This window comes from Phocoena phocoena, chromosome 10 (assembly GCF_963924675.1).
Source record: "Phocoena phocoena chromosome 10, mPhoPho1.1, whole genome shotgun sequence".
In the NCBI taxonomy this organism is placed as follows: Eukaryota; Metazoa; Chordata; class Mammalia; order Artiodactyla; family Phocoenidae; genus Phocoena; species Phocoena phocoena.
In genome coordinates, this window is record NC_089228.1 from 82,844,157 (window position 1) to 82,855,783 (window position 11,627).

General features: G+C 45.9%; 1 pseudogene; it reads left to right on the forward strand.

Annotated features, from left to right (window-relative positions):
* Positions 1-2,990: 2,990 nt before the first annotated feature.
* On the forward strand, positions 2,991-4,000 carry LOC136129663 (cysteine-rich protein 1 pseudogene; annotated as a pseudogene).
* The last annotated feature ends 7,627 nt before the right edge of the window (positions 4,001-11,627 follow it).

Below are 11,627 nucleotides of genomic sequence, written 5' to 3' on the forward strand. Positions count from 1 at the left end.
ACACCAAAGTTTATAGCAGAGCGCCCCTCGAGTGTGGGCTGCACGTAGTGACTTCCTTCTAAAGGCTACGGTACGGAAAGTTGGGAAGTAAAAATAAAAGTTCACAAGGAGACACCTGGGAAATGTACCTTAGCTGGGTGATAAGGTGAACTTATTACTGATAATCAAGTGGAGAGTATACACCCTTGTTGTGTGGAGAATGTCACTTCATCTCTGTGGTCTTCTTCCCCAAAATACTTTGCCCCAGTCAACCAACTTGAATAGAGGGACATTCTACAGTATCCCTGAGCAATACTCGAAAACATCAAGGTCATCAAACACAAGGGACCTCTGAGAGACCGTCACAGCCACAGGAGCCTGAAGGAGAAATGATTGGGACTTAGCACAATGTGTCTTTGATAGGATCGTAGATCAGGAAAAGGAAAAACGAATGAAGTACAAACAAATTCTGGCATTTAGTAATAATGTATCAATATTGCTTCATTAGCTGTGACAAATGTATGATGGTGATATCAGATATTACCACAGGGAGACTGAGCGTGGGATTTACAGGAACTCTCTACTAACTCTGCTACTGTTTTTGTGAATCTCAAACTACACTAAAATGAGAAAAAAAGTGAATATCTGCCAGAAACGAACAGGGAGTGAAATAATAATCGACTTTGAGTTTTCCAGAGTGTTTTCATCAATGAGCTGGAGAGATGGGTTGTGGAGAGGAAAGATGGAAACCTTAGACACAAGGCAGGGCTCCAAGGCTCTCCTCCCCTCTAATCCCCGCCGCATCCCCGAGCCCGACCCCAGAGCTGCTCAGGCAGCATCTTCATCCCCTGATTGCTGACCAGCCTCCAGGGCAGCCATCTCTGTCGGACTCAGACCACAGCCCATCCTCTTCCTTCTGAATAGGAGAGGGCGGAGTGGTGGCGCCCCCGTGTGGCCACAGTCGCTGATGACAGGAGACCTGAGCTCCCCTTTGACCCCCTTACAAAAGACCTGCCCAGGGTTTCCTTGGGCTCCTAGCAGTGGGTCAGTGCTGCGCACAGAAGTTGGAGTTCATCCAGTGTCAAGTTCAAAGTCTGAACTGTTACTCAGAATACATGCTGACAGGGACCTTTTTCTCCCCATCAAACCACCAAGGACTAAGGCCTCAGGGAGGATCTGATTTCAAGGCCATTAACAGCTGGTTCCCAAGTCCAGGGTGGACCCCACAAACATACTGGGTGTCCTCAGTCTCCACGGGTAGGACCTTGAACCACAAGTCCTTGTCACTTCTTGCAGCTGCTGACAGGGTTATAGACTCTTCCTCTAGGGAATCAACTCTGGGACCTCCAGCCCTAGAATGAGGTAGAAAGGGGGCAGGGGGAGGGGGAGGGGGAGGAGAGCCCCTCAGATATCTGCCTATGAAGATGGGGAGGCTCCTGGAGAAGTGAGGAGAGGAAGGAAACAGTGACATTAGGGGATGGAGGCCAACAGGAGTGGAGGGGGAGGAACGAGAGAGGAGAGGGGCAGGGCGGCTCACTCAGTGGACACGTAGGCGGGGAGGGTGGGGTCTGTGTGCGGACAGGCTCAGGGGCTTCTGGCCTGGGCGCTGGTAGAGGCTCTGTTTTTCACCTGGATGATAAGTACACAGGTGTCAGCTCTCTATTTTGCTGGTAAACTATGCTTATGTTTTCGGTGTTTTCCTGTCCTTACAGGTATGGTATAACTCAAATACTCCTAGAAGAAAGAGAAAAGAGAAAAGGAGAGAGGGGAGGTGGTTAAAGGAATTCCTCTCTTCCAGAGAAATAAACTGACCCCCAGTCCTCACTCCACCCCACACACACATGGTGCTAGGGGGCAGCAGGGAGACTCAAGGAAGGGAGAGTCCATCCCAGCTCACAGCCCGGGGCTACCTGAACATCGTCTCCCTGTGAGCTAAGACAGCGGTGACCACTGTGCCAAAAAGACTGGCTAAGGACCTTTGGAAAAAGACCTGCCCAGCATGTGGAGGTGGAGAACAGAGGACAGGAGAGCAGAGGACAGGACATGGAGTGGAGCCTGGAGACCGCAGTGGGACAAGGAGATCAGCCATGAGTCTGGGCCCGGGGATCCCCCTAACATTTCCCTGAGACACAAAAATGACCTCCCCCCTCCCCAGACCTACAGGACCCAGGCGTCCCAACACCGAACCCAAGGACACCAAGCATGGCCCCTCCTGTCTAGGCATGAAATCCGCCACCGTTTGAAGCCTCAAGGGTCCTCTGCGCTCCTCCCCAGTCCCGAGAGCCCAGGACACCCCAGTGTCCTGCCTCTTCTTCCCCTCCGTGGACCTAATAATAGACAGGGACATGCTGTCTGGATCCCTCCAGCCACTTTTCAACCTGAATTTAAAAGCCCTGTGGTCCTGGACTCAAATCTAATTTCTGGCACTGATGTTGACCCAGGAGTTCGTGGTCAGGTGTCAGGGGAGGCTCCCCAGGGCCCCACAGGCTGCAGCTGAGCCAGGCTTCCAGCTGAACAGAATCGGCAGATTCTGGACATAAAACTGCGACCTGCAGGAGACACATCAGTCACATCAGCCACACGGAGGAGTGAAAAGCTGCCTTTGTCTCTCCCCCCTTCCATCCGCAACCCGTAAACATCCACGACACACCACAGGTGACTCTGCCCAACACACCAGGACTCCGGAGAATCCCACCCAGTGTGCATGGAAAGGTGGGTGGACTGGGACACAGAGACGAGGCTGAACCGAGGGAAGAGCAGAGGAGGAGCCTGCGATCCTGTTCTCCACGTGCGGCCACTGAGCTGGAAGCCCCAGAACACCCAGTAGCAGCTTCAACAGGACACAGGAATCCAGCCTTCCAGCCTCAGCAGTGCCCAGGGCCCCAGGTAACTAGGCAGCAGCAGAAGTGGGTCCTGGGGCCCCAGCCACCAGCCCCTGAGACGCCCATGACTTTGGCCCCTCCAGCCACCCACTGGCAGCAGCAGAGCCGGAGAACCTTACAGCATGGAACATGGCAGAGGTGCCTGCACCACCCCAGCTACCCACGCCCCCCTCTTCCCCTGTGGTTCAGGGAATCCTGGACACGAGGGAAGAGCCCACTAGCCCAGGTCACCGGGCAGTGATGCCAGTGGCACAGGCAGCAACAAGGCAGCAAAATCCCTGGAGGCACAAGAAGCAGTAAGAGGGCACGGGACCACACCCCTGATGAGGGGTGGAAAGTGCCAACTCTCCCAAGCAGGTAACACACGTAGGAGAACCCCAAACCTGTGCTCTAGCGCCACCTCCTGGAAGAGAAGAGAAAAGCCTCTGCTCTCTAATTTGTTGAATGGTTAGAATGAAGCAGAAAAGTGCTCCCCACTTCACCAGTGCTGGCAGAGGAACAGCACAGCAAGCACACGAAGAACCACAGTGACACTGCATCACGAAAAGAAACGGACAGTTCTCCAGAAACCAAACTTAAGGTCATGGAATACTGTGACATAACTGATAGCGATTTCAAAACAGCTCATGAGGAAACGCCACAAGCTACAAGAAAATTCAGAAAGGCAGTATAACGAGCTCAGGAATACTATGAATGAACAGAAGGAATACTGTACCAAAGACATTGAAACTCTAAGCAAAACTATATAATTTCAGTGTACTTACGTGGCGCACTTTCTTTAAATTGATACCTAAATATTTTATCCTGATGCTATTATAAATTGAATTAAAACGTATTCATTTTCCGAGTCCCGCGCTCCGGTGTGCTCCCGCCCAGCCACCCGCCCCGGACCCGGCGCCACCGTGCCCAAGTACCCCAAGTGTGACGAGGAGGTGTACTTGGCTGAGCGGGTGACCTCCTGGGGAAGGACTGGCATGGCCTTGCCTGAAGTGTGAGAAATGTGGAAGGACGCTGACCTCGGGGCGAGGGGACACACTGAGCACGAAGGCAAGCCCTATTGCAACCAACCCTGCTACTGGGCCATGTTCGGACCCAGAGGCTTTGGGCGCGGTGGAGCGGAGAGTCACACTTTCAAGTAAACCCAGGTTTTGGAGACCCCATCCCCGGCTGCCCCCGGGGCCGCGGCCCTCTAGACCGATGGCGGGCCTTCTCCACAGGCACCTGGGGCTGTCCTGTAGACCCCCATGCCCTCAATAAACCCGTATGCTTGGAAGAAAACCAAAGAAAACACATTCATTCATTTTCCTAATTTTATATTTCTGGCACAGAACTCTTAAAATCCTTCGAATTTCCTAAGTGATGAGAGCCACAGAGGTGTGTTTTGTTATGTTAAAGGTTGGCTTTTGGACTGAACCTCAGGATGGGGGCTGGTTACCAGGAGAAGCAACCATGTTAATAGGCAGTTGGAATTTCCGGTACCACCCCATCCCCCATGTCCTGGGAGCCGAGAGGGGCTGGAGGTTTCACCTACTGCAATGGCCCATGATGTAATCAATCATGCCTATTTAATGAAGCCTCCATAACACCCCAAAATGATGAGGTTCAGAGAGTCTCCACGCTGGTGAATACACGGAGATTTGGGGAGAGTGTCCCGATCTGAGAGGACACGGAAGCTCCACGCCCTTCCCACACACTTGCCCTTCGTGTCTCCTCCGTCTGGCTGTTCCAGAGTTACATCCAGTAGTCTAGTAAGGAAAGTGTTCCTTTGAGCTCCGTGAGCCGCTCTAGAAAATTAATCAAACCCGAGTGGGGGATCATTAGAACATCCAATCTGTAGCCAGTCGGTCAGAAACACAGGTGACAACCTGGACTCGAGATTGGCATCTTAAGGAGGGGGCGGGCGTGCAGGAATGAGCACTAACATGTGGGGTCTGACGGTGCCCGCGGTAGAGTCAGAGTTGAGTGAATGGGGTTGCAGGGGAAATCCAAATATGGGAATATGGGTGTAATCTGATGATCGCGATATTAATGGTAAAGAAAGAAGGATGGGAGGGTGGGAGAAAAAGCCTGGGTTTTGCCTGCAATCATCTGTCTCCTGCTACACAGAATGGCCAGCCTGGGAGAGATGGGAGAGCTCCAGAAAAGAGAAGGAAACAATAGTTTTACCCACTGTAATCTCACACCTTCCCCCAAGGACCTGAAATAGACACTGTTTGATTTCACCCCTCCCTTCCTAGAGTTTTAGACAAAGGTTCAACTAAGTAATCAGTGTCCACCTGTGCAGGTGTACCGCGTCTTATTGCATTTTGAAGATACTGCATTTTTTACTAATTGAAGGTTTGTGCCAACCCTGCAGTGAGCAAGTCATCAGCGCCACTTTTCCAACAGCATTTGCTCACTTCATGTCTCTGTGTGTTGGGCTGCACCCCGCAGGCCTACAAGGCCTGTGCTTGCCCAGCTTCAAGACAGAAGAAAGGCTCGGAGTCAGCAACAGAGGCGTCAGTGGTGTAATGGATGGGGAAGCTTACACGTCTGAAGCAAGATCCTGGAGCGAGACCCCACCGTGTGCGGGGGCCAGGGGTATATTACCAGTTACAGGGGAATTGACGTCAGGTGGGCTCATTAGTTACCAGGGAAACCAGTAGAGGGCACACCCCTCACATCCTCCCTGATAAGAACAATCACTAGCTAGGGCTAGGGGCAAGTATGTAGGAGGTCAGTCATGTGGGTAGTGTGTAGCTGTGAAGCAGGCTTTGGTCGGACAGGGGATGTACAAGAGAACAAGAGAACAGCCATCCTGAGTGGCCTGACCATACACTGTATCAGAGTTTGGTAATTCTCACAATATCTCAAACTTTTCATTATTATCATATTTATTATGTTGGTCTGTGATCAGTGATCTTTGATGTTATTATTGTAATTGTTTGAGGGCACCAGGAACCACTCCCATAGAAGACAACAAACTTATGGATAAATCTGTGTGTGTTCTGAGTGCTCCACCGACCAGACGTTCCCTCATCTCTCTACCTCTCCTCAGGCCGCCCGATTCCCTGAGACACAACAACATGGAAATTAAGCCAGTTAAAAACCGTGCAATGGCTTCTAAATGATCAAGTGAAAGGAGAGTAGCATATGTTTCACTTTAAATCAAAAGCTAGAAATGATTAAGCTTAGTGAGGAAGGTCAAAAGCCTAGATAGGCTGACCGCTAGGCCTCTTGCACCAAACAGTTAGCCAAGTTGTGAAAGCAAAGGAGCAGTTCTTGAAGAAAATAAATCGTGCTACTCCAGTGAGCACACAGAATGGCAAGAATGCAAAACAGCCTTATCGCTGATATGGGGAAAGTTTTAGTGCTCTGAATAGAAGATCAAACCACCCACAACATTCTCTTCAGCCAAATTCCAAACCACAGCAAGGCCCTAACTCTCCTCAAATCTATGAAGGCCGAGAAGGTGAGGAGCTGGAGAAGAAAAGTGTAAAGCTAGCAGAGGTTGGTTCATGAGGTTTAAGGAAAGAAGCCGTCTCTGTAACATGGAAATGCGAGGTGAAGCAGCACTGCTGACGTAGAAGCTGCAGCAAGTTATCCAGAAGTTCTAGCTAAGACCATCAATGAAGGCGGCTACACTAAATAACAAATTTTCTGTATAGATGAAACAGCCTTCTATTGGAAGAAGATGCCATCTAGGACTTCCATAGCTAGAGAGGAGAAGTCAATGCCTGGCTTCAAAACTTCAAAGGCCAGGCTGACTCTCTTGTTAGGGGCTAATGCAGCTGGTGACTTAAACTTGAAGCCAGTGCGTATTTTCCATTCCTCAAATCCCAGGCCCTTTAAGGTTTATGCTAAATCTACTCTGCCTGTGATCTGTAAATAGAACAGCAAAGCCTAGATGAGAGCACATCTGTTTACAACATGGTGGACTAAATATTTTCAGCCCACTATTGAAACTTATTGCTCAGAAAAAGATTCCTTTCAAACTATTACTGCTCATTGATGATGCACTTGGTCACCCAAGAGCTCTGATGGAGATACACAATGAGACTTTCCCTTCTCTCCTGCTTTCCCTGGTTGCTCATGGACCAATGACATGGTCTTAGGTATGTTGGGTCATGCTGATAAGGGCAACATCCCAGGGACAGCAGCTTCACTGTATTCTCTTTATTACAAATGAGTCACTAGGTCCAGCTTATACTCCAAAGGTGGGAATTACACAAGTGCATGAACACCAGGAGATGGGAATCACATCTCAGAAGTGTGCTCACCACAAGGGGGGCTCTGGCAACCACCTGTAAGTGTGGCATCTCACAGGGCTGATAGCCAGTAGTGCAGAGATCAGAGCTGAGGTCCAAGGGATTTTGTGTTCATCCCACAGGAATGCAGCACAAAATTATGATCCCAGAAATGTAGCCCAGTCTTTTTGGTAATTTGGGGAATGGAGGAGGCAAAAGGCTAGGTAGAAATATAAAGGAGAGGAAATAAAAGGGCACCCAGCAGTTCTAATAGTTAATGTTCTCACTTATTTTCTTATGGTTCTGAGAATTTGCGAAAGTCTTTTTGTTTAATAGTTACAGGGTTTAATAATCAGCATGACCTTAAATAACTTAGGAAATATAATGAACCGAGGGATGAGGAAATCACATGACCCAGGCCTGACAAGTCAGGTTACCACGTTGTACCACATCCACCTAGCAACAGGGACTGGTCCAAGGGTAGTCTTTCCTCTCCAGTAGTTTATGTATGGTCAGTGTGAGAAAGATGTTTATCTTTCTGTTGAAGTTGTGAAAGTGGGTAATGTGAGGGGGTTAGAGATCATATTGTCTGTCTTCCCCAGGAACAGTGAAAGAGAAGAGAAATTGAGGTCTGATGACAAATTTGAGTCTCCGGGTCCATTCATGTCTCTAATTGGCCTCACCCCTGGCCTTCCCCGGTAAATCAACATGTTAAACCTCTCTTGCCAAAGCTAGATTCATTCCAGTTTCGTTAACTTGTAACTGAAAGAGTCCTCTCAGAAGAAGGCAGACTTTTCTGTGATGCTGGGTATTTAGATAACACTTGTTCACATGTTATTAAGACTTTATTTTTGTAGAGTAGTTTTAAGTGCACAGCAAGATTGAGGGGGATATACAGAGATTTTCCATATACCCCCTGACTCCATACATGCATAGCATGCCCCATTATCAATGTCCCCTGCAGAGTGGTGCGTTTTTTACAACTGATGGACCTACACTGACACATCATCATCACCCACAGTCCATAGTTTATATTATGATTCACTCTTGGAACTCTACATTCTGTGGGTTTGGACAAATGTATAGGAACATGTGTCCATTATTATAGTATCAGACAGAGTGTTTCACTACCCTAAAATACCTGTATTTTCTGCCTACTAAAATAGGTAAAATACTACCTATTTTTCTCCCAGTCTGTGTCTTGTCTTCTCATTCTCTTGACATTGCCTTTCTGTGAGCAGATATTATTAATTTCAATGAAGCCCAGCTTATCACTTGTTTCTTTTATGGATTGTGTCTTTGGTGTTTTATCTAAAAAGTCACTGCCATACTCTAGGTAATCTAGGTTTCCTCCTATGTTACTTCTAGGTGTTTTACACGTTTGCATTTTAACTTTAGGTCTGTGGTCCATTTTGATTTAATTTTTGTGAAGGGTGTAAGGTCTGCATCTAGATTCGTTTTATTGTTTATTAGGTTTTTTTTTTGCATGTGCATGTCCAGCTGTCCCAGCCCCATTTTTCTTTTGAACATTTTTATTGGAGTATAATTGCTTTGCAATGCTGTGTTAGTTTCTGCTGTGTAACAAAGTGAATCAGCTATATGTATACATATATCCCCATATCGCCTCCCTCAAGCTTACCTCTGGGCTTTCTATCTTGTTCCATTGATCTATGATTCTGTTTTTGTGCCAGTACCATATTTTCTTGATTACTGTAGCTTGTAGCATAGTCTGAATCTGGGAGTCTGATTCCTCCAGCTCCGTTTTTTCCCCTCAAGACTGCTTTGGCTATTGGGGGTCTTTTGTGTCTCCATAGAAATTTTAAGATGTTTTGTTCTAGTTCCGTAAAGAACGCCATTGGTAATTTGATAGGGATTGCATTGAATCTGTAGATTGCTTTGGGTAGTATAGTCATTTTCAAAATATTGATTCCTCCAATCCAAGAACATGGTATATCTCTCCACCTGTAAGCATCATCTTTAATTTATTTCATCAATGTCTTATAGTTTTCTGCATACAGGTCTTTTCTCTCCCTAGGTAGGTTTATTTCCAGGTAGTTTATTCTTTTTGTTGCAATGGTAAATGGGAGTGTTTCCTTAATTTCTCTTTCAGATTTTTGATCACTAGTGTATAGAAATGCAAGAGATTTCTGTGCATGAATTTTGTATCCTGTAACTTTACCAAATTCATTGATTAGCTCTAGTAGTTTTCTGGTGGCATCTTTAGGATTCTCTATGTATAGTATCCTGTCATCGACAAACAGTGACAGTTTTACTTCTTCTTTTCCAATTTGTATTTCTTTTTCTTCTCTGATTGCCGAGGCTAGGACTTCCAAAACTATGTTGAATATAGCAGTGAGAGTGGACATCCTTGTCGTTTTCCTGATCTTAGAGGAAATGCTCTCAGTTTTTCACCATTGAGAATGATGTTTCCTGTGGGTTTGTCGTATATGGTCTTTATTATGTTGAGGTAGGTTTCCTCTATGCCCACTTTCTGGAGAGTTTTTCTCATAGGTGGGTGTTGAATTTTGTCAAAAACTTTTTCTGCATCTATTGTGATGATCATACGGTTTTGATTCTTCAATTTGTTAATATGGTGTATCACACTGATTTAATCTCATAGTGTTGTGGTCAGAAAAGATGCTTGATATGATTTCAATTTTGTGAAATTTACTGAGGCTTGATTTGTGACCCAAGATGTGATCTCTCCTGGAGAATGTTCCATGAGCACTTGAGAAGAAAGTGTAACCTGCTGTTTTTAGATGGAATGTCCTATAAATATCAATTAAATCTATCTGGTGTATTTAAAGCTTTTGTTTCCTTATTTATTTTCATTTTGGATGATATGTTCATTGGTGTAAGTGAGGTGTTAAAGTCCCCCACTATTATTGTGTTACTGTCGATTTCCTCTCTTACAGCTGTTAGCAGTTGCCTTATTTATTGAGGTGCTCCTATGTTGGGTGCATATATATTTATAATTGTTATATCTTCTTCTTGGATTGATCCCTTGATCATTATGTAGTGTCCTTCCTTGTCTCTTGTAACATCCTTTATTTTAAAGTCTATTTTATCTGATATGAATATTGCTACTCCAGCTTTCTTTTGCTTTCCATTTGCATGGAATATGTTTTTTCCATCCCCTCACTCTCAGTCTGTATGTGTCCCTAGGTCTGAAGTGGGTCTTGTTTATCTATCCATTCAGCAAGTCTGTCTTTTGGTTGCAGCATTTAATCCATTCATGTTTAAGTAATTATTGATTTGTATGTTCCTGTGACCATTTCTTAATTGTTTTGGGTTTGTTTTGTTGGTCCTTTTCTTCTCTTGTGTTTCCCACTTAGAGAAGTTTGTTTTGCATTTGTTGTAGAGCTGGTTTGGTGGTGCTGAATTCTCTTAGGTTTTACTTGTCTGTAAAGCTTTTGATTTCTCCATTGAATTTGAATGAGATCATTGCCGGGCAGAGTAATGTTGGTTGTAGGTTCTTCCCTTTCATCACTTTACATATATCATGGCACTCCCTTCTGACTTGCAGAGTTTCTGCTGAAAAATCAGCTGTTAACATTATCGGAGTTCCCTTGTATGTTATTTGTCGTTTTTTCCTTGTTGCTTTCAATAATTTTTCCTTGTCTTTAATTTTTGCCCGTTTGATTACTATGTGTATTGGCATATTTCTCCTTGGGTTTATCCTATATGGGACTCGCTGCGCTTTCTGGACTTGGGTGGCTATTTCTTTTCCCATGTTAGGGAAGTTTTCGACTATAATCTCTTCAAATATTTTCTCGGGCCCTTTCTCTCTCTTCTCCTTCTGGGACCCATATAATGCGAATGTTGTTGCGTTTAATGGTGTCCCAGAGGATTCTTAGGCTGTCTTCATGTCTTTGCATTCTTTTTTCTTTATTCTGTTCTGTGGCAGTGAATTCCACCATTCTGTCTTCCAGGTCACTTACCTGTTCTTCCGCCTCAGTTATTCTGCCATTGATTCCTTCTAGTGTAGTTTTCATTTCAGTTATTGTATTTTTGATCGCTGTTTGTTGTTCTTTAATTCTTCTATGTCTTTGTTAAACATTTCTTGCATCTTCTTGATCTTTGCCTACATTCTTTTTCTGAGGTCCTGGATCTTCTTCACTATCATTATTCTGAATTCTTTTTCTGGAAGGTTGCCTATCTCTACTTCATTTAGTTGTTTTTCTGGGGTTTTATCTTGTTCCTTCATCTGGTACATAGCCCTCTGCCTTTTCGTCTTGTCTATCTTTCTGTGAATGTGGTTTTTGTTCCACAGGCTGCAGGATTGTAGTTCATCTTGTTTCTGCTGTCTGCCCTCCGGTGGATGAGGCTATCTAAGAGGCTTGTGCAAGTTTCCTGATGGAAGGGAGTGGTGATGGGCAGAGCTGGGTGTTGCTCTTGTGGGCAGAGCTCAGTAAAACTTTAATCCACTTGACTGCTGATGGGTGGGGCTGGGCTCCTTCCCTGTTGGTTGTTTGGCCTGAGGCAACCCAACACTGGAGACTATCTGGGCTCTTTGGTAGGGCTAATGGCAGACTCTGGG